The following is a 14,633-nucleotide window of genomic DNA, read 5'->3' as shown; positions in this document are numbered from 1 at the left end:
TACAGATCTATCCAGAATACAATTGTTGCCATGAATAGCAAGTAGCAGCTTTGCTTCTCCGCTCACAATAAAATGCAGGAAATATTTGTCAGGCGGGATGTGTTTCAGTCTTTTTTGTTATAACAATAAACTATGAAGACAAGAAAAATTACCATAAATATACAGCTAGATCATGTCAGCGTAGTCATAATATAATAAATCATCGTATTCTCAGTGCTGGGAGCCTGTCTGAAACACGTCAAGGCTTTCTGCTAAGAATTCGGGAAAATTAGCATCTCTGGTTGAGAGAGGTAAATCCTGGCCGCCGCTCTTCCCAGGGTGATATAGTAGGCATGAGGATGATTCAGTCAATGAAGGAGGATGCAATAATAATCTGAAGTCAGGGTTGGGTAATATCTATCCCTTTCGATAAAAACTGCTTTAAATTAAAGGGAATCTGTCAGCACCTGGGCCCTATCTGTAGCTGGCAGTCCCAGAGTGAGTTTGGTACCTTTTGGTAATTTGTCAGTGGAGGGGATTATGCACAATCTCGAAACTGCTCCTGTAATGAAGAGTCCAAGAGGAGTTGTGGTTCAATGTTCGTGCAGCGCTCTGGCATGCCTCACCACTGCTTTCTCTTCTTCATTAATAATTTACACTTACACTGTCAGCCAGTGTCTGCCTACAGAAGACTGATCTGCAATAAGCTAAAGTTGTGTTAGAGCTGTGGTCTAGGGGTAAATTACTTGTCTGGAAACCATCAGTTTTTTTTTTTACTGGGTTCAATTCCCCTGATGGAAAAGAAATATTGTTAGGACAGGGACTGGGAAGACAAACAAACGGTGCAGTGCCTGATGCTGACACCCGCCCCAGCGGTCCCTGCCTGCTTGCTGCACTCTAAGGGCCCTATTACACCAAAAGATGTTCTGTCAGATTATCTGACAGATATTTTCAGCCAAAGACAGGAATGGACTATAAACAGACAACAGGTCCAAAAGAAAAGACTGAGATTTCTCCTCTTTTCAAATCCATTCCTGGCTTTGGCTGAAAAAAATCAGATAATCTGTCAGACATCTTTTAGTGTAATAGGGCCTTAAGCGGCAGCAGACAACTGGGCGACGTTCCCTCTCCTGCAGTAAGGTGGAAACACACAAAACAAGACGAGATGAATACACACAATAATGAGTAGTCAGCAGTCCAAGTTGGCAAGGTTCAGTATACTCAGGTACAAAATCGGGGTCCAAAAAGAATTGCTGAGGTCCAATAGCCAGAGGTCAGCGGACAACTGGGCGATGTTCCCTCTACTGTTGTAAGGTGGAAACACACAAAAAAATACAAGATGAATACACACAATAATAAGTAGTCAGCAGTCCAAGTTGGCAAGGTTCGGTATACTCAGGTACAAAATCGGGGTCCAAAAAGAATTGCCAAGGTCCAATAACCAGAGGTCGGATACACAGGATAATCAGGTCAGAAGAATGCTAGATCAAGATAACCTAGGGTTACTAGGCTCTATCACAGGCAAGGGTTAACAACAACAAAGAGTATATACGAGAGCCTGAGTCCCAGCCCTGGACGAGAAAACACAGTATACTGACTGGTGTTGCTGACCCCCAGTCACAATAACAACCACCTACAGCTGAATCCCCGGCTGCAGTAAAACGATAGGAGAATGCCGACGTGCTCCTCAGCAACCAGCCGGCTGCTCGGGACGCCCTCGGCGCGCCCTCAGTAACGGTAGTGGGGGGAGCCTAGCGCGGCCCGGCTCCTGACAAAGGTTAGTTATTTAGTTTAGAGTTATTTATTTTTTCTTATTCTCATATTTGTTTTAAAATTAGTTTTAAAATCAATTTGTTAAATTCAGTGATGAAAAAATAAATAAATAACCACATTTTCTTGCATTAGGGGAATTGAGTCAAGGAAAAAAAACTGTTGCTGGTCTCTAGACAGGTGATTTACCCTTAGACCACAGCTCCAACATAGTTAATATTCAACTATATTTATTTCAGATCAGTCCTTTGTAGGCAGGTTATGAGTGAAATAAACACTGGCTAAATGCGTGAGCAAGCAGGAGGCCGGGCAGCAGAGAATATTCATGAAGAAAAGAGAGGAAGGAGTGGCCATAATGATCCTTCCTTCAGTACACTGCAGTCGTCCTGTGTCCTTTGCACCCCAAAAGTATGATGTTTACACCCTTATGCTTCAAGATTGGGACAGTGTTCTTGGGCTTGTACTCATCCTTTTTTCCTTCAAACACAGTGATTGGGGTTGATACCAAAAAGTTCTATTTTGGTCTCATCTGATCACATGACCTTCTCCCATACTTCCTCTGGATCATCCAAATGGTCATTGGTGCACTTTACATGGGCCTGGACATGTGCTGCCATGAGCAGAGAGACCTGGTGTGTCCTGCAGGATTTCATTCCATGACAGCATAGTGATGTGTGGCCTTTTCCAGAATCATCCTTACCCCATGAGAAGGGATCTTGCATGTAGCTCTAGACTGAGGAAGATTGACAGTCATCTTGTGTTTCTTCCATTTTCTAACAATTGCACCAACACTTGTTGCCTTCTCACCAAGCTGCTTGCCTATTATTCTGTAGCCCATATCAGCCTTGTGCAGGTGTACAATGTTGTCCCTGGTGTCCTTAGACAGCTCTTTGGTCTTGACCATGGTGGAGAGGTTGGAGTGTGATGAACTGAGTGTTTTTTATACAGGTAATGAGATCAAACAGGTGCAATTAATACAGGTAATACGAGCAAAGTAGGAGGAGCTTCTTATAGAGAAACTAACAGGTCTGTGAGAGGCAAAATTCTTGCTGGTTGGTTGGTGATCAAATACTTATTTCATGTAATATTGTGGTGTCCCACTAGGGGTGTTACTGTTGTCTACACCCTTCACGAAAGTCGGTAGTTTTTGTGGTCTTGTTGCACAGCTGAAGTGTCTCAAAGGGTTATTGTGTTTGTGTGCACCAGAATCTGTGAACCAGTAGGATATTTACTTTCTTCTGTCCTATCGCCTGCGAGGTGCCCCGCATGGGTAGGATGCAGGACAGTGCTCTCTTACAAACTTCTCTCTTAGTGCCTATACCCTGCATGATGCAGTGTTAAACCCCACAGGAGAGGACTAGTCAACAGACAACCTCGACCCACGCTGTGGACTCGGAGAAACAACAGTGCAGGACAGTATCCACTAAAGAGCCAAAGAGCTAGGACCTGAATCGGGTGAAGAAAAGTTACTGTACAGTCTATACACTCCATCTTGCAGTGCGAGTGTCAGCCAGGGAACCCTCAGCACTCTGCTCATCCCAGGTAACAAGGTCTGGGGCCTGTGTCACCTATTAGTACGGTTCAGCCAATGCTAGTGGGCATCACATTGTGTGAAAACTCAAGGTCAATACACAGGCACAGTTTTCTCATTCTTCTTCAACAAGTATTCTTCTCTACACTCCAACATCCCGGCAGAGCACATTACTACTTGGGTTGAGACTCTCACGGCACCCTCCTCTCTACGCTACCTCAGTACAACTCTACTCTACGAACTCTACTATATCCCACTTAGTAACCAAAAAAACAAAATTGAGTAGTGTAGCAATAATTTTATTTAGATCATGTTAAAATACAAAAATGCAAAAAAAAATGAATCAACACTATAAAAACAGGGTGGCAATCCTGGAGAGATATCACATACTTCATGTTACATAAATATATGGGAGCAATTCATATGAAAGAACACTGGGACCGGGTATAAAGTGCTAAGTGCAAAAACTTGTTACATGGGGAACAAACCCCTGTATCTAATGTAAACACCCTTCCCACCCCATATAAGAACCGCTCGTATTACCAGGGAATCACAAAGTCCACTTGCTCTCCAGGACGCCACCGCCCCGACGCGCATTTCGTGTCCTTAGCACTTATTGTACAGACCTGGTGGTCTTACGTTCAAGTATTTATTGGAACTTATCAAGCGTAAATCCGAGCTCATCTGTATCACCTGTTGCACATTTGCCAATAGTAAATCAAGTCAACGTTATCCACGGAGTCTGTGATTATTCATCATCACCTGCACAGCATATACACCGCAACCTTAGGACACTTCCCCTTTCTGTGAGTGGCGGGTCCTACCCTTCAGGAGGGTCATTACACCGCTCTGGCCATCTGTGACTGTATCATCCGTGACTACACTATTCCAATGGACCCGGCATAAACCTGACGGGACACTGATCACAAGGGGAAAAGGTACAACCGGACTTACACTATAAAAGCAGGCGTGCCATCACACCTGTGTGCCCACCTGGCACTGGCGTCACGTGACAAAACCCTAAGGTCCGGCGTCACACTTCCATCTAGCAAGTGACCGTCCGTCCCTCCGCTATAACACCATCCGGGGGCTCACCACAATATTCTTTATTGGAAAATCATATAGTTATTTTCTAGATTTTTTTTTTTTTTTTTTTTTTTTATAGATTCTGTCTCTCACAGGTGAAGTGTACCTACGCTCAATATTACACCGCTCTCCATTCTTTGTAGGTGAGAAAACTTGCAAAATCATCAATATATCAAATACTTATTTACTGTAAATACTGTATTAGGGAAGCACTAAACTTGTAATAAATATCTGTGAATATCTTGTATTTCTGTAGCCTATACTTACTTAGTATTCCTGTCACTCCTCCCTCATTTGTATACACTTTTGTGACTTCCATCTGTTTCATTGGATAAATCAGTACAGCGTACCAAAGGAAATGTCGATCTCAACAATTGATGTGCTATTGACTTTGACAGGTTCATCTTCCACGTCACTTCAGGGTCAGGTTGTAGTGAATGTTCTGAGAGATCATGGGAGGCATCTGAAAATGATAGTGTAATTGGGTCTGACCACAAGCCTCATGTTATCAAATTGAACTCATATTCAGAATAATTTAGGGTGTTGGAGTCCATTACAGCTACAGCAAGTCAGACTGCTTCTATGGTGGGAGAATCACCACTTATACCCTGTCCAGAGCAAGAAAGGTTTTCTATGAGGACTATTCTTCTCCTTGCTGCTTTTATTCCTGCACTGAAACTTAGGGCTGTATTAGACAGCTCAATATTCCGGATAAAGGAGCACCAAGCTGCTAGATCGGTGCTCGCTTACAGAGCCTATTACATGGCTCCGCTATTGCACACCAAGGGCTACATGGACATCATTAGTGATGTCCTTGCGGCTTCTTGCTGTGTATAAAAAATAAAAAAATATATAGATATAATGTTGTTTTTAAAAAAAGTTATTTTAAAAAACTATTGTATACAGGGCGCTGTACTTAAAAAAAAGCCAACTGTTATGCTGCTGAAGTGTAGCAAGGGATTCTGTGATACACCAGTACTATTTACTCGTCAGCAGCACATTATTTAAGTATACAATGTAGCGCTATAAGTGTACAAACATAATTTTGGAGAAAATAAAAAAGTTTTATACTTACCTCTCCATGCTCCCCGGTGTCCTTCTAGATGTTCCCTGCTGACCTCAGCCAATCACAGACCAATAAAAGCGTCGCAGTTCGTGACTGGCTAAGCGGCCTGTCACTTTAGAGAGTGTAAAAGCTTCAGTGGCAGCTTCAGTCAGTGGGGAACAAGCAGGAGGATGCTGGGAAGTGTGGAGAGGTAAGTATACATTTTTATTATTTTCTATACACGGCCTGATTTTATAACATGCCGAAAGAAACCTATTATTTATTAATACTTATTAATAACTGTCCGAATTGGCTTGATAATGGTCTTGTGTAATACGGCCCTTGGATGCTTTTTTCTCTGAGAACAAAGGGTCCAGGCAGTGAAAATCCATCATACCCCAACCATATATCCACCAACATCATCTGTCAGGGGAGACTCGGGAGACCCCTATACACTTTATACTGATGGGCAGCTGACTTTATGGGGCAGTGGACCCTGTGGGACACTACAAATGCAGTTAGAAAAAAAAATTCATTTGCATTGTACAACACGGATAGTGTCGGAATCTAGGGCTAGGGGATGTTGGAAGTGTGATGGGAGTTATAGTACTTGTGTTCATTCAAAGTCAAAGTGAGAAGTTACACCCTTGTACACCCTCCTGTCTGAGATTCCAGTTGAAAAAGGGGGTGTACTGGTAATAATAGTCTCTGTCCTCCAGAGCATCTCTTGTATAGCATGTCTGGTGGGTGTAAGTTGAGTTTCCATGATGTTCACAATGCAATGATGTAGCCAGGAATGAGTTAAAGGGGTACTCTGGAGTGTCGTTTTATTTATTTTTAATAAAAAGTTGTATAATTTTGTAGCTGTTACCTATATGTAGCAGTGGTTTGGTTTCCTCACCTGCATTTAGAAGTGTCACCATTAGATGGCAGCAAAGTAGTGAATTCACATTCACAGTGTTTGCATTTGTACAGCATAAGCCATGAATCACATAGGAAATAACAGTACAACCATAGGACAAGCAATAGGCTCTGTTCACATGGAACAAAACAGGCAGAATTATGCGGCTTGCGCACCTCCTCTCTCTGCACTAAGGAATGGACATGTCCATTCTTCAGCGCGGAGAGACGCCAAGAGAGGAGGCGTGCGAGCCTCCCATAGACTGTCATTATGAGGGTTGAGGGTACAAGCACACAGGCTGGATCCGCAGCAGATTTCTTGCTGCGAATTTGCTTTTCCTTAACCCCCTTTCTTGTGAGGAACAAGACACCTCACTTTGCTGCTTCAGATGGACTGATGCAACCAGAGTTCCAGTTGTTTACAAAGTATTGCACTATGGACAATTTAATTATTGCCTTTGCCAAAAGTTATTTATTTTAATATATAAATATGCCCATTTCTATTGCCTTATTTAACCCATGCTGTGTCTTACCTTCTTTTACGACTTCCTATTAGCGCTACACCGAGATTGGCTTTTCTCAAGTGGGGGAGTATGCGGTGTCCCACGACAGGTGTTGTTGTATATGCACCCCAGTAAGTCGTGCACTCAGGTAACAGTGGTGGATGAAGTACCTTGGTTTCCCCACTAGGTGTCTCTATTGTTATGTGTATTTCTTGTGTATACAGCTGACGTTAATGGGTTAATTGTTAATGTCATATGTTTATGTTGTACTTGACCAGTGACGTGCTGTGATGTTACTGGAGACGCCACTTCTATGGTGTTTGGTCGGAGGTGTTGTACGGCTCAGCCAGTGATAGTAATGTTGTGACGCCAGTGCTAGTCCAGCACACAGCTGTGGTGTTAATACCCGCATTATAGAGTGGCTTACTGTACCCCCATGAAATGGTCGGTGACCTGCCAAGTTGTGCTGAATCCTTTGGGCTCTTGTCACGGTAGTCTTGATTGGCAATCGACCCACCTGGACTATCAGTACCACCACCCACAGAAAGGGGAAAAATTACCCAAAGAGTGTAGCGAATGAGTATAGGTGCTGGTGCAGAGGAAGAGATGACCGAGTCCCAGTGATAAAGATAGAACAGCTTTACTGTGCAGTCTCTGAATAATACAGAACACTTTGGCAGCAGATAGATTATCTTTGTACAGGTAATATTGCCCAACTGGGTCTGTGCTGCAGAGATACTTGAAAGTGCTGAATATAGTAGAGGTAGTCATAGCGATGCTTGTATAGCTGAGAGTAGAGTGAAGCAGTGTAGAGGAGAGGAGTTTGTCAAGGGAGTCCCATCCCAATGTAGTACTTGTGCTCTGGCGGAACTTTAGAGAAATACTTGAGACTTGAGAGTGAGAAGTTAACTTGTACCCTTGTATAGACTAATGTCTGACCACCTTCTGCCCTACAGTGTCGAGCTTCCTGTGACACAAGCCCCAGCCATGGTTACCTGGGTGAAACTAAGTGTCCGAGGTTTCTATGTGTCACCTGCACTGCGAGATAGGATACGTAGACCCTCTGGTTGCTTTATCCTATCTTGGCTAGTTCCCCTGTATATCAGGATACTGCCCTGCACTTTGTAGAGTGATTCGCGGCGTGGGCTGTGTTTATCCCCGACTTTCTCCCTCTTGTAATGTCTAGCACTGCATAGTAGATATAGTGGATAGACTGGACATAGGGAGTCTGGAGAAACTGAGTGTCTCTGGTTGCTACTACTTCCTACAGAGGTATGTAATAGACCCTGTGAGTGGTGGAAAAGAATGTGTGCAAAGAGAAAAGACGAGTGATAGGTTAGAAAGAAAGAGTATCTCTTATAGGTCAGCACTGAACACAGAAAACCTTAACCAATTACAAACTACAGCTGTGCAATACCTAGACATATACAACACTGACATCTAGTGGTGAAACAACAAAAGTACTTCATCACCATTTAACCTGAATACGAAGCTTTTGCGAACGGTGCAAATAACATACACAAAAGAACCACAGTGATGGGATACCACATTTATGTGCTGACCACTAGTAGGTGCTCTTTCTATCTGTCCTATCTTCTTCTCCCTCTCTTCTACCCACACTCAGCCCCACCACTCACAGGAGGGTACACAAAAGCCCCTGTAGGAGGAGTTATACTCGTGGAGGAAGTAAGCTCAGTCTTAGTTTAGTTTCTAGTGAGAGACGACACAACACAAAAGAGTTACTGCCAGGGCTAAAGATTTCTTCTATACAAGCAACCACTATTTCTACTATGCAGTGCTAAGTCCAAGTAGGGGAGAGCAGTCACTTAGGAACACCCTAGCCCATGCCAGGAACCTTTTAAAAATGTGCAGGGTGATCGCTTGTTACTAGAGGAATCAACCCCAGTAGGACATAGCTACCAGGGGGGAAAAGTCTATGTATCCTACTGCACAGTGCAAGGCAACTGGGAAGTCTCGGGAACTCACTACATCCAGATAACGGAAGACTGGGGCTCGTGCAACCCCCTAGGACGGGTTGTACGGTACTAGGGGGCAGAAGGTGGTCAGACATTGTCTGAACATGAATACGGGTATCACTTATCTACTTATATCTACACTACAGTTCTGGCAGAATACAGGATCTACACTGGGCAAGAGCTCCTCTGGCAACTCCTCTCCTCTCTACCTCCACAAAGCACTTCTACCAAGCACCTATTCCTAAAAAGAACTAAGTCTGCTCTATTGTCAGCAACCAAGTTGTGTCAAGATCTCCACTGTCTGCATAGCGTGTACTGTTTATTTGCAAAGTTATACAGTAAACTGTTCTATTTTTGTATGAAAAGCACGGGACTCTATCTTCCTTTGTCTGCACCTGCACCCATACACACACCACCGTACAGCTTGGGATATTTCTCCTTTTACTGTGGGTGGCAGTACCGACATCCTGTGTGGGTCAGCTACCACTCTAGGTTGTTGTGTCAAGAGCCCAAGTGACCCACAGCAAGCCCGGAGGTTACCTACCATTTTGGGGATTACAAACCGGCCATACAAAGCAGGTATCAACATCACACCTGTGCACTGCTACAGTGCTGGTGTCACAAATTACCATCTACATGGCCGAGGGTAAATGTTAAAGTAACCACTCTTCCCGACTAAAACCCTACCACATCAGCAGGGACAGCTCGCTCAGCCAATCCCTGACTAAGATGGGTCAGTGACTGACTGAAAAGGCTGTCACTGCCAAGACAAGTCCTTCTCAAAAGTGGAGACAGGATCATTCAGCGAAGAACCCAGAGACCTGTAGGAGGACACAAGTCTTCAGCTACTTTGTTAAAGTAAATGTTACAGGGAAACAGGAGACAGAGATAGACGTTTACGCCAGGACTGCCCGGGAAGTTTCCCCCCTAGGTTTGCAGGGACTCAATAAAGAGGTTGAACCTGGAAAACGCCTCTTTCGGAGGTCACTTCAGATTGAAGCTGTTCATAGGAAAGTTATGTGACCAAAATCCCTACATCCTTGACATGTGACCACTGGGTGTAGCAATAACAAAGCAATATTAAAGTGGTTTCCCATTCAGAATTTTCCAGCCAAAATAGACAGATCAAAACCCAGTATCCATACAGATCAGCTGTACGGTGCCTGCACTACACAGTGATCGGAGCCAGAAGCAGCATGTCTCCATACACTCTATTGTAGTGGTGGCCTGTAACTGCAGCTCAGCTCTCATTCAAGTGAACAGGGCCTGAGCTGCAGTTACAGGTCCCCACTGAGGTGAACAGCGACAACCTGCTTCTGGCCTCGATCACTGTGTACTGCGGGCGCTGGACAGCTTATAAGTGCGGGTGCCAGTACTACAGTAGATCAGTGACTGATGAGTTATCCTCTGGAAAAACCCCTTCAGGTTCTATGCCCGTGGAGGGAGTGAATGAAAAAAATAACACATACTTATCTCCTATGCTCTTTGCTGCAACCAGTATCATGATGCTCCTGTCCCCATTGTACAGCTACCTCCGGGATTGGGGACATGACATACAGGCCCTCTCAGCCAATCTGAACCAGGAAATCGCTACTGCCGCCAATTGGCTAAGTACTACATCACATCCCTGAACCCAAAACATGAGCCAATGAGCCTTCTTGGTCACATCACAGAAAACAAATTAAAGCACAAAGGGGTTATCAAAACTTAAAAAACATGGCTGCTTTTCTGCAGAAACAAGGCCTCTCCTATCCTAAGGTTGGGTGTAGGTTTTGCAGCTCAATTCCATTGAAGTGAATGAAGCTGAATTGTAATACCACACACAACCTGAGGACAGCAGTGGTGCTGTTTTTGTAAAAAAAAATAAAAAATGCTATGTTTTTTTCTAATCTCCAATAACCCCTTTTAGGGTGCGTTCACACCTACAGGATCTGCAGCAGATCTGCAGCAGATTTGATGCTGTGTTCAGTTATTTAAATGAAATCTGCTGCAGAAAATCAGCTGCAGATCCTGTAGGTGTGAACGCACCATTAATGTATGAAACTTGTAATAGCAGTTTTAAGTTATACCACTAGATGGTAGTGTTGCTACAAGTATGTATAATACTAGGCGACGTGGCCAAACAAGTGCAGTCCTTGTCCAGTTAGGATCAGGGCCAAGATGTCTGCTCTGCCATATGCCAATATCTGATTTATTCAATGTCTGTTATTAAGTTGTGGTTTTTTTGCACATATTTTACAATTGTCTTGTCCTCATTGACTATCTTATAACGCTGTGACATTGATAGAGATTGCTGAAGATGTTTTCCAGAACTCCTTAGGGCTGCATCAGACCTCTTCAGCCACCGGTATACAAATGCTGCCCACTCAGGCTTGCTCATCTCTATTACCAGGGCCTTATTATATTATTGCAGGAGTGACACATAACACATGGCGCTGCTGATTCCCCAGAACCCTCAGACTAAAATAATAGGTGCAGAATACATTCCTACTTAGCATACTTTTTTCCTCTAAAGCATTGCATGGCTTGTAAGACTTCATCAGCCAGTTTGTCAATCTCTACAAGGAAATACACTACTCCCCACCAGTCTCATTTTTACCATCGAAAAACTATTGTTCTCATCAAGTAATAACTTTTTATTCCACTAGATGGCGACCTCTGCCACCGTAAATGAGACTCACTCCACCCTAAGCTGCTTCTATTGAGTAGAACTGGGCCAGACAATAGGATTCATGTTCTGTAGACATTACCATTGTAAATACATGTATAAATATTGACAAGACACGGTTCACGGGGCTCATCGTATATTCACTGGCTCTGTATTCTATCAGAGTGTTTTTATTTACATGAGGGTGAGATGCACATGAGAACTGTATTGCATAGAAAGAGATAAGTAGTAATGCATGGAGTCTTGTATGTTTCCATATGTCTAAGGGTTTGGACGCGCCCTGAATGGATGTAACAAGCTGTATGAGCTGCACTCATCCTCCCATGGGTTTAAAGGGGTGCAGTACCAGACCTATGGGCACCTGTCAACCTGCCAATAGAAAGATGCTGCATGTAATATTTCTAGTTCTGATGCAGACATGTCATAGGGATATCATATGTGACTACGTATAGTAGCCCCATTACACCTGGCGCCTTATATTGCTTTACTGTCCAAATAATTTTCTATCATCTCGGACCACCACTGATCCCCCAGACTCCATAGATCTTGCTCAGAGATTGCTTTTATTACAAATCTGACTCATTTGCCTCCTACACAGTCAGTATCCAGCACACATGGCTCGCCAGCCCCCTCCTACCGATGCCCATGCCTTGTGGGACTACACCACCTGCGTCACTGCATAATGGGGCAGCGTGATCGTCCTGGGCCTAGGTATAAAAAACATGTCTGGTTAATCCAGCTAATACCAACACCTTCATATGCCAATGTATTCAATGATAACATGGAGAGAAAAATACAGCAACTGAAGGGACCAGAGATAAGCGATCAATCCAACACTAACTCATTAGGTTAAGAATTTCGCAACAATTCGGGTATTCTGTGACTACAACATTATTCTGATTAACAAAAGGATTCCAGCACCTCCTGTACTACTCCTACCGCCACTACTGCTTCTACTCCTACCCCTACTACTGTACTACTCCTACCGCCACTACTGCCCCTACTTCTACCCCTACTACTGTACTACTCCTACCGCCACTACTGCTTCTACTCCTACCCCTACTACTGTACTACTCCTACCGCCACTACTGCTCCTACTTCTACCCCTACTACTGTACTGCTCCTACCGCCACTACTGCTTCTACTCCTACCCCTACTACTGTACTACTCCTACCGCCACTACTGCTCCTACTTCTACCCCTACTACTGTACTACTCCTACCGCCACTACTGCCCCTACTCCTACCCCTACTACTGTACTACTCCTACCACCACTACTGCTTCTACTCCTACCCCTACTACTACTACTGCTGCTGCTGCTGATGCTACTACTACTGTCAAAACTACTACCCCTACTGCTACTACTCCTCCTACCCCTACTAGTACTGCCACTACTACTCCTCCTACCCCTACTAGTACTGCCACTACTACTCCTCCTACCCCTACTAGTACTGCCACTACTACTCCTCCTACCCCTACTAGTACTGCCACTACTACTACTCCTACCCCTACTATTACTACTATCCCTACTGCTACAACACCTCCTACCCTACTACACCTCCTACCCCACTACACCTCCTACCCCTACCACGGTGGCTGCTGCTGCTACTACTACTGCCAATACTTCTACTACCCCTACTGCTACTACTACTCCTACCCCTACTAGTACTGCCACTACTACTCCTCCTACCCCTACTAGTACTGCCACTACTACTACTACTACCCCTACTACTGCTGCTGCTACTACTACTGCCACTAATACTATTACTACTCCTACCCATACTACTTCTACTAATCCTACTCCCACTACTACTACTTCTACCCCTACTACTACTTCTACTCCTACCCCTAATACTACCACTACTACTATTACCCTTACCCCTACTACTGCTTCTACCACTGCCACTACTACTCCTACTACTATTACTTCTACCCCTACTACTCCTCCTACCCCCACTACTGTTGCTACTACTACCACCACCACTAATACTATTACTACTACTACCCCTGCTACTGCTGCTATTACTAAGTCCTTCCACTACTACTCCTACTGTTACCACTACTACTCCTACCCGTAGCCAAACTACTTCTACTCCTCCTACCTCTACTACTCTTCCTAGCCTTACTACTTCTACTACTCCTAGCCCTGTACATCTGGACATTTTGGTGAGCGGTATGAGCTCAGTTAGTGGCTGTGCGGCTTATCTCCGGGTATAGTGGGTACACCGCCCTCACTCAGTGGAGTCCATCCTAGTTATTGTTGCCCCTTTAATTGTAACTTTACTACCTATAGGACTTTCAGCCATTACAAAAGGAGATTAATATGTTATAAATGAAAAGAAAAATAAATCCCCTTTTACATCCTGTTGCTCAAATCTCTGCAAACTGTAGCTGACCTTACTTGGCACCATCTTCAGCTTGGAATGACTGGAGGGATAGACTGGACTGTGGTTTTTCTATGAAGAGTGCAGGTGCCTGAGGATGCACTGGGGACCCCTCCCCGAACTCTGGATAACATTATGATTCCAGCCTCCCAGTGGGCTCAGAACTGTTTACAGTGTAGGATCAGCCGACGGACCCTGCACAGAATTTCCAGCCCTGGAGCAAATCAATCTAAAATCAGAGCGCTTCACCTAATACAAACATCCAATCTGCCTGTTATACTCATCTTCCTGGAGAATACAATGTCCTCACTCACTGATTGTACTGCGCCTTTTATTTATGGCGAGGTCAAGTATGTGCTTACCAGGCACACAGGAGCAGCAGAAACTTCTAGCAGCAGGGCCATATCCCAGACATCTGCAATATCTATGTTACACCAGCTATATACCTAACATACTAATACACATGATGTATAAGCATCTAGGTGCCATTCACTTGAATGGATGTTTGCAGCAGTTCCCAGCATATCATGTGGCAGGAGGCGTCTTGGTCACAGAGATTGGGCCACCACCAATCATAAAGTAGTGGTGCATCCTTTTAGAATAGTCCCTTTAAGGTGTCAGAAAATTATACAGATTTGTAATTTACTTCTATTTTTAATCTTTCAGTGTTCAGTGCTGCCATCTCTGTCCATGTCAGGAACTGTCCAGAGCAGGAGAGGTTTTCTATGGGGATTTACTACTGTTCTGGACAGTTCCTGACATGGACAGAGGTGGCAGCAGAGAGCACTGTGT

The sequence above is a fragment of the Dendropsophus ebraccatus genome, chromosome 14 (genome assembly GCF_027789765.1).
Source record: "Dendropsophus ebraccatus isolate aDenEbr1 chromosome 14, aDenEbr1.pat, whole genome shotgun sequence".
Taxonomy (NCBI): Eukaryota; Metazoa; Chordata; class Amphibia; order Anura; family Hylidae; genus Dendropsophus; species Dendropsophus ebraccatus.
The sequence above is the reverse complement of the archived record's forward strand: the minus strand, read 5'-3'. Positions refer to the sequence as shown.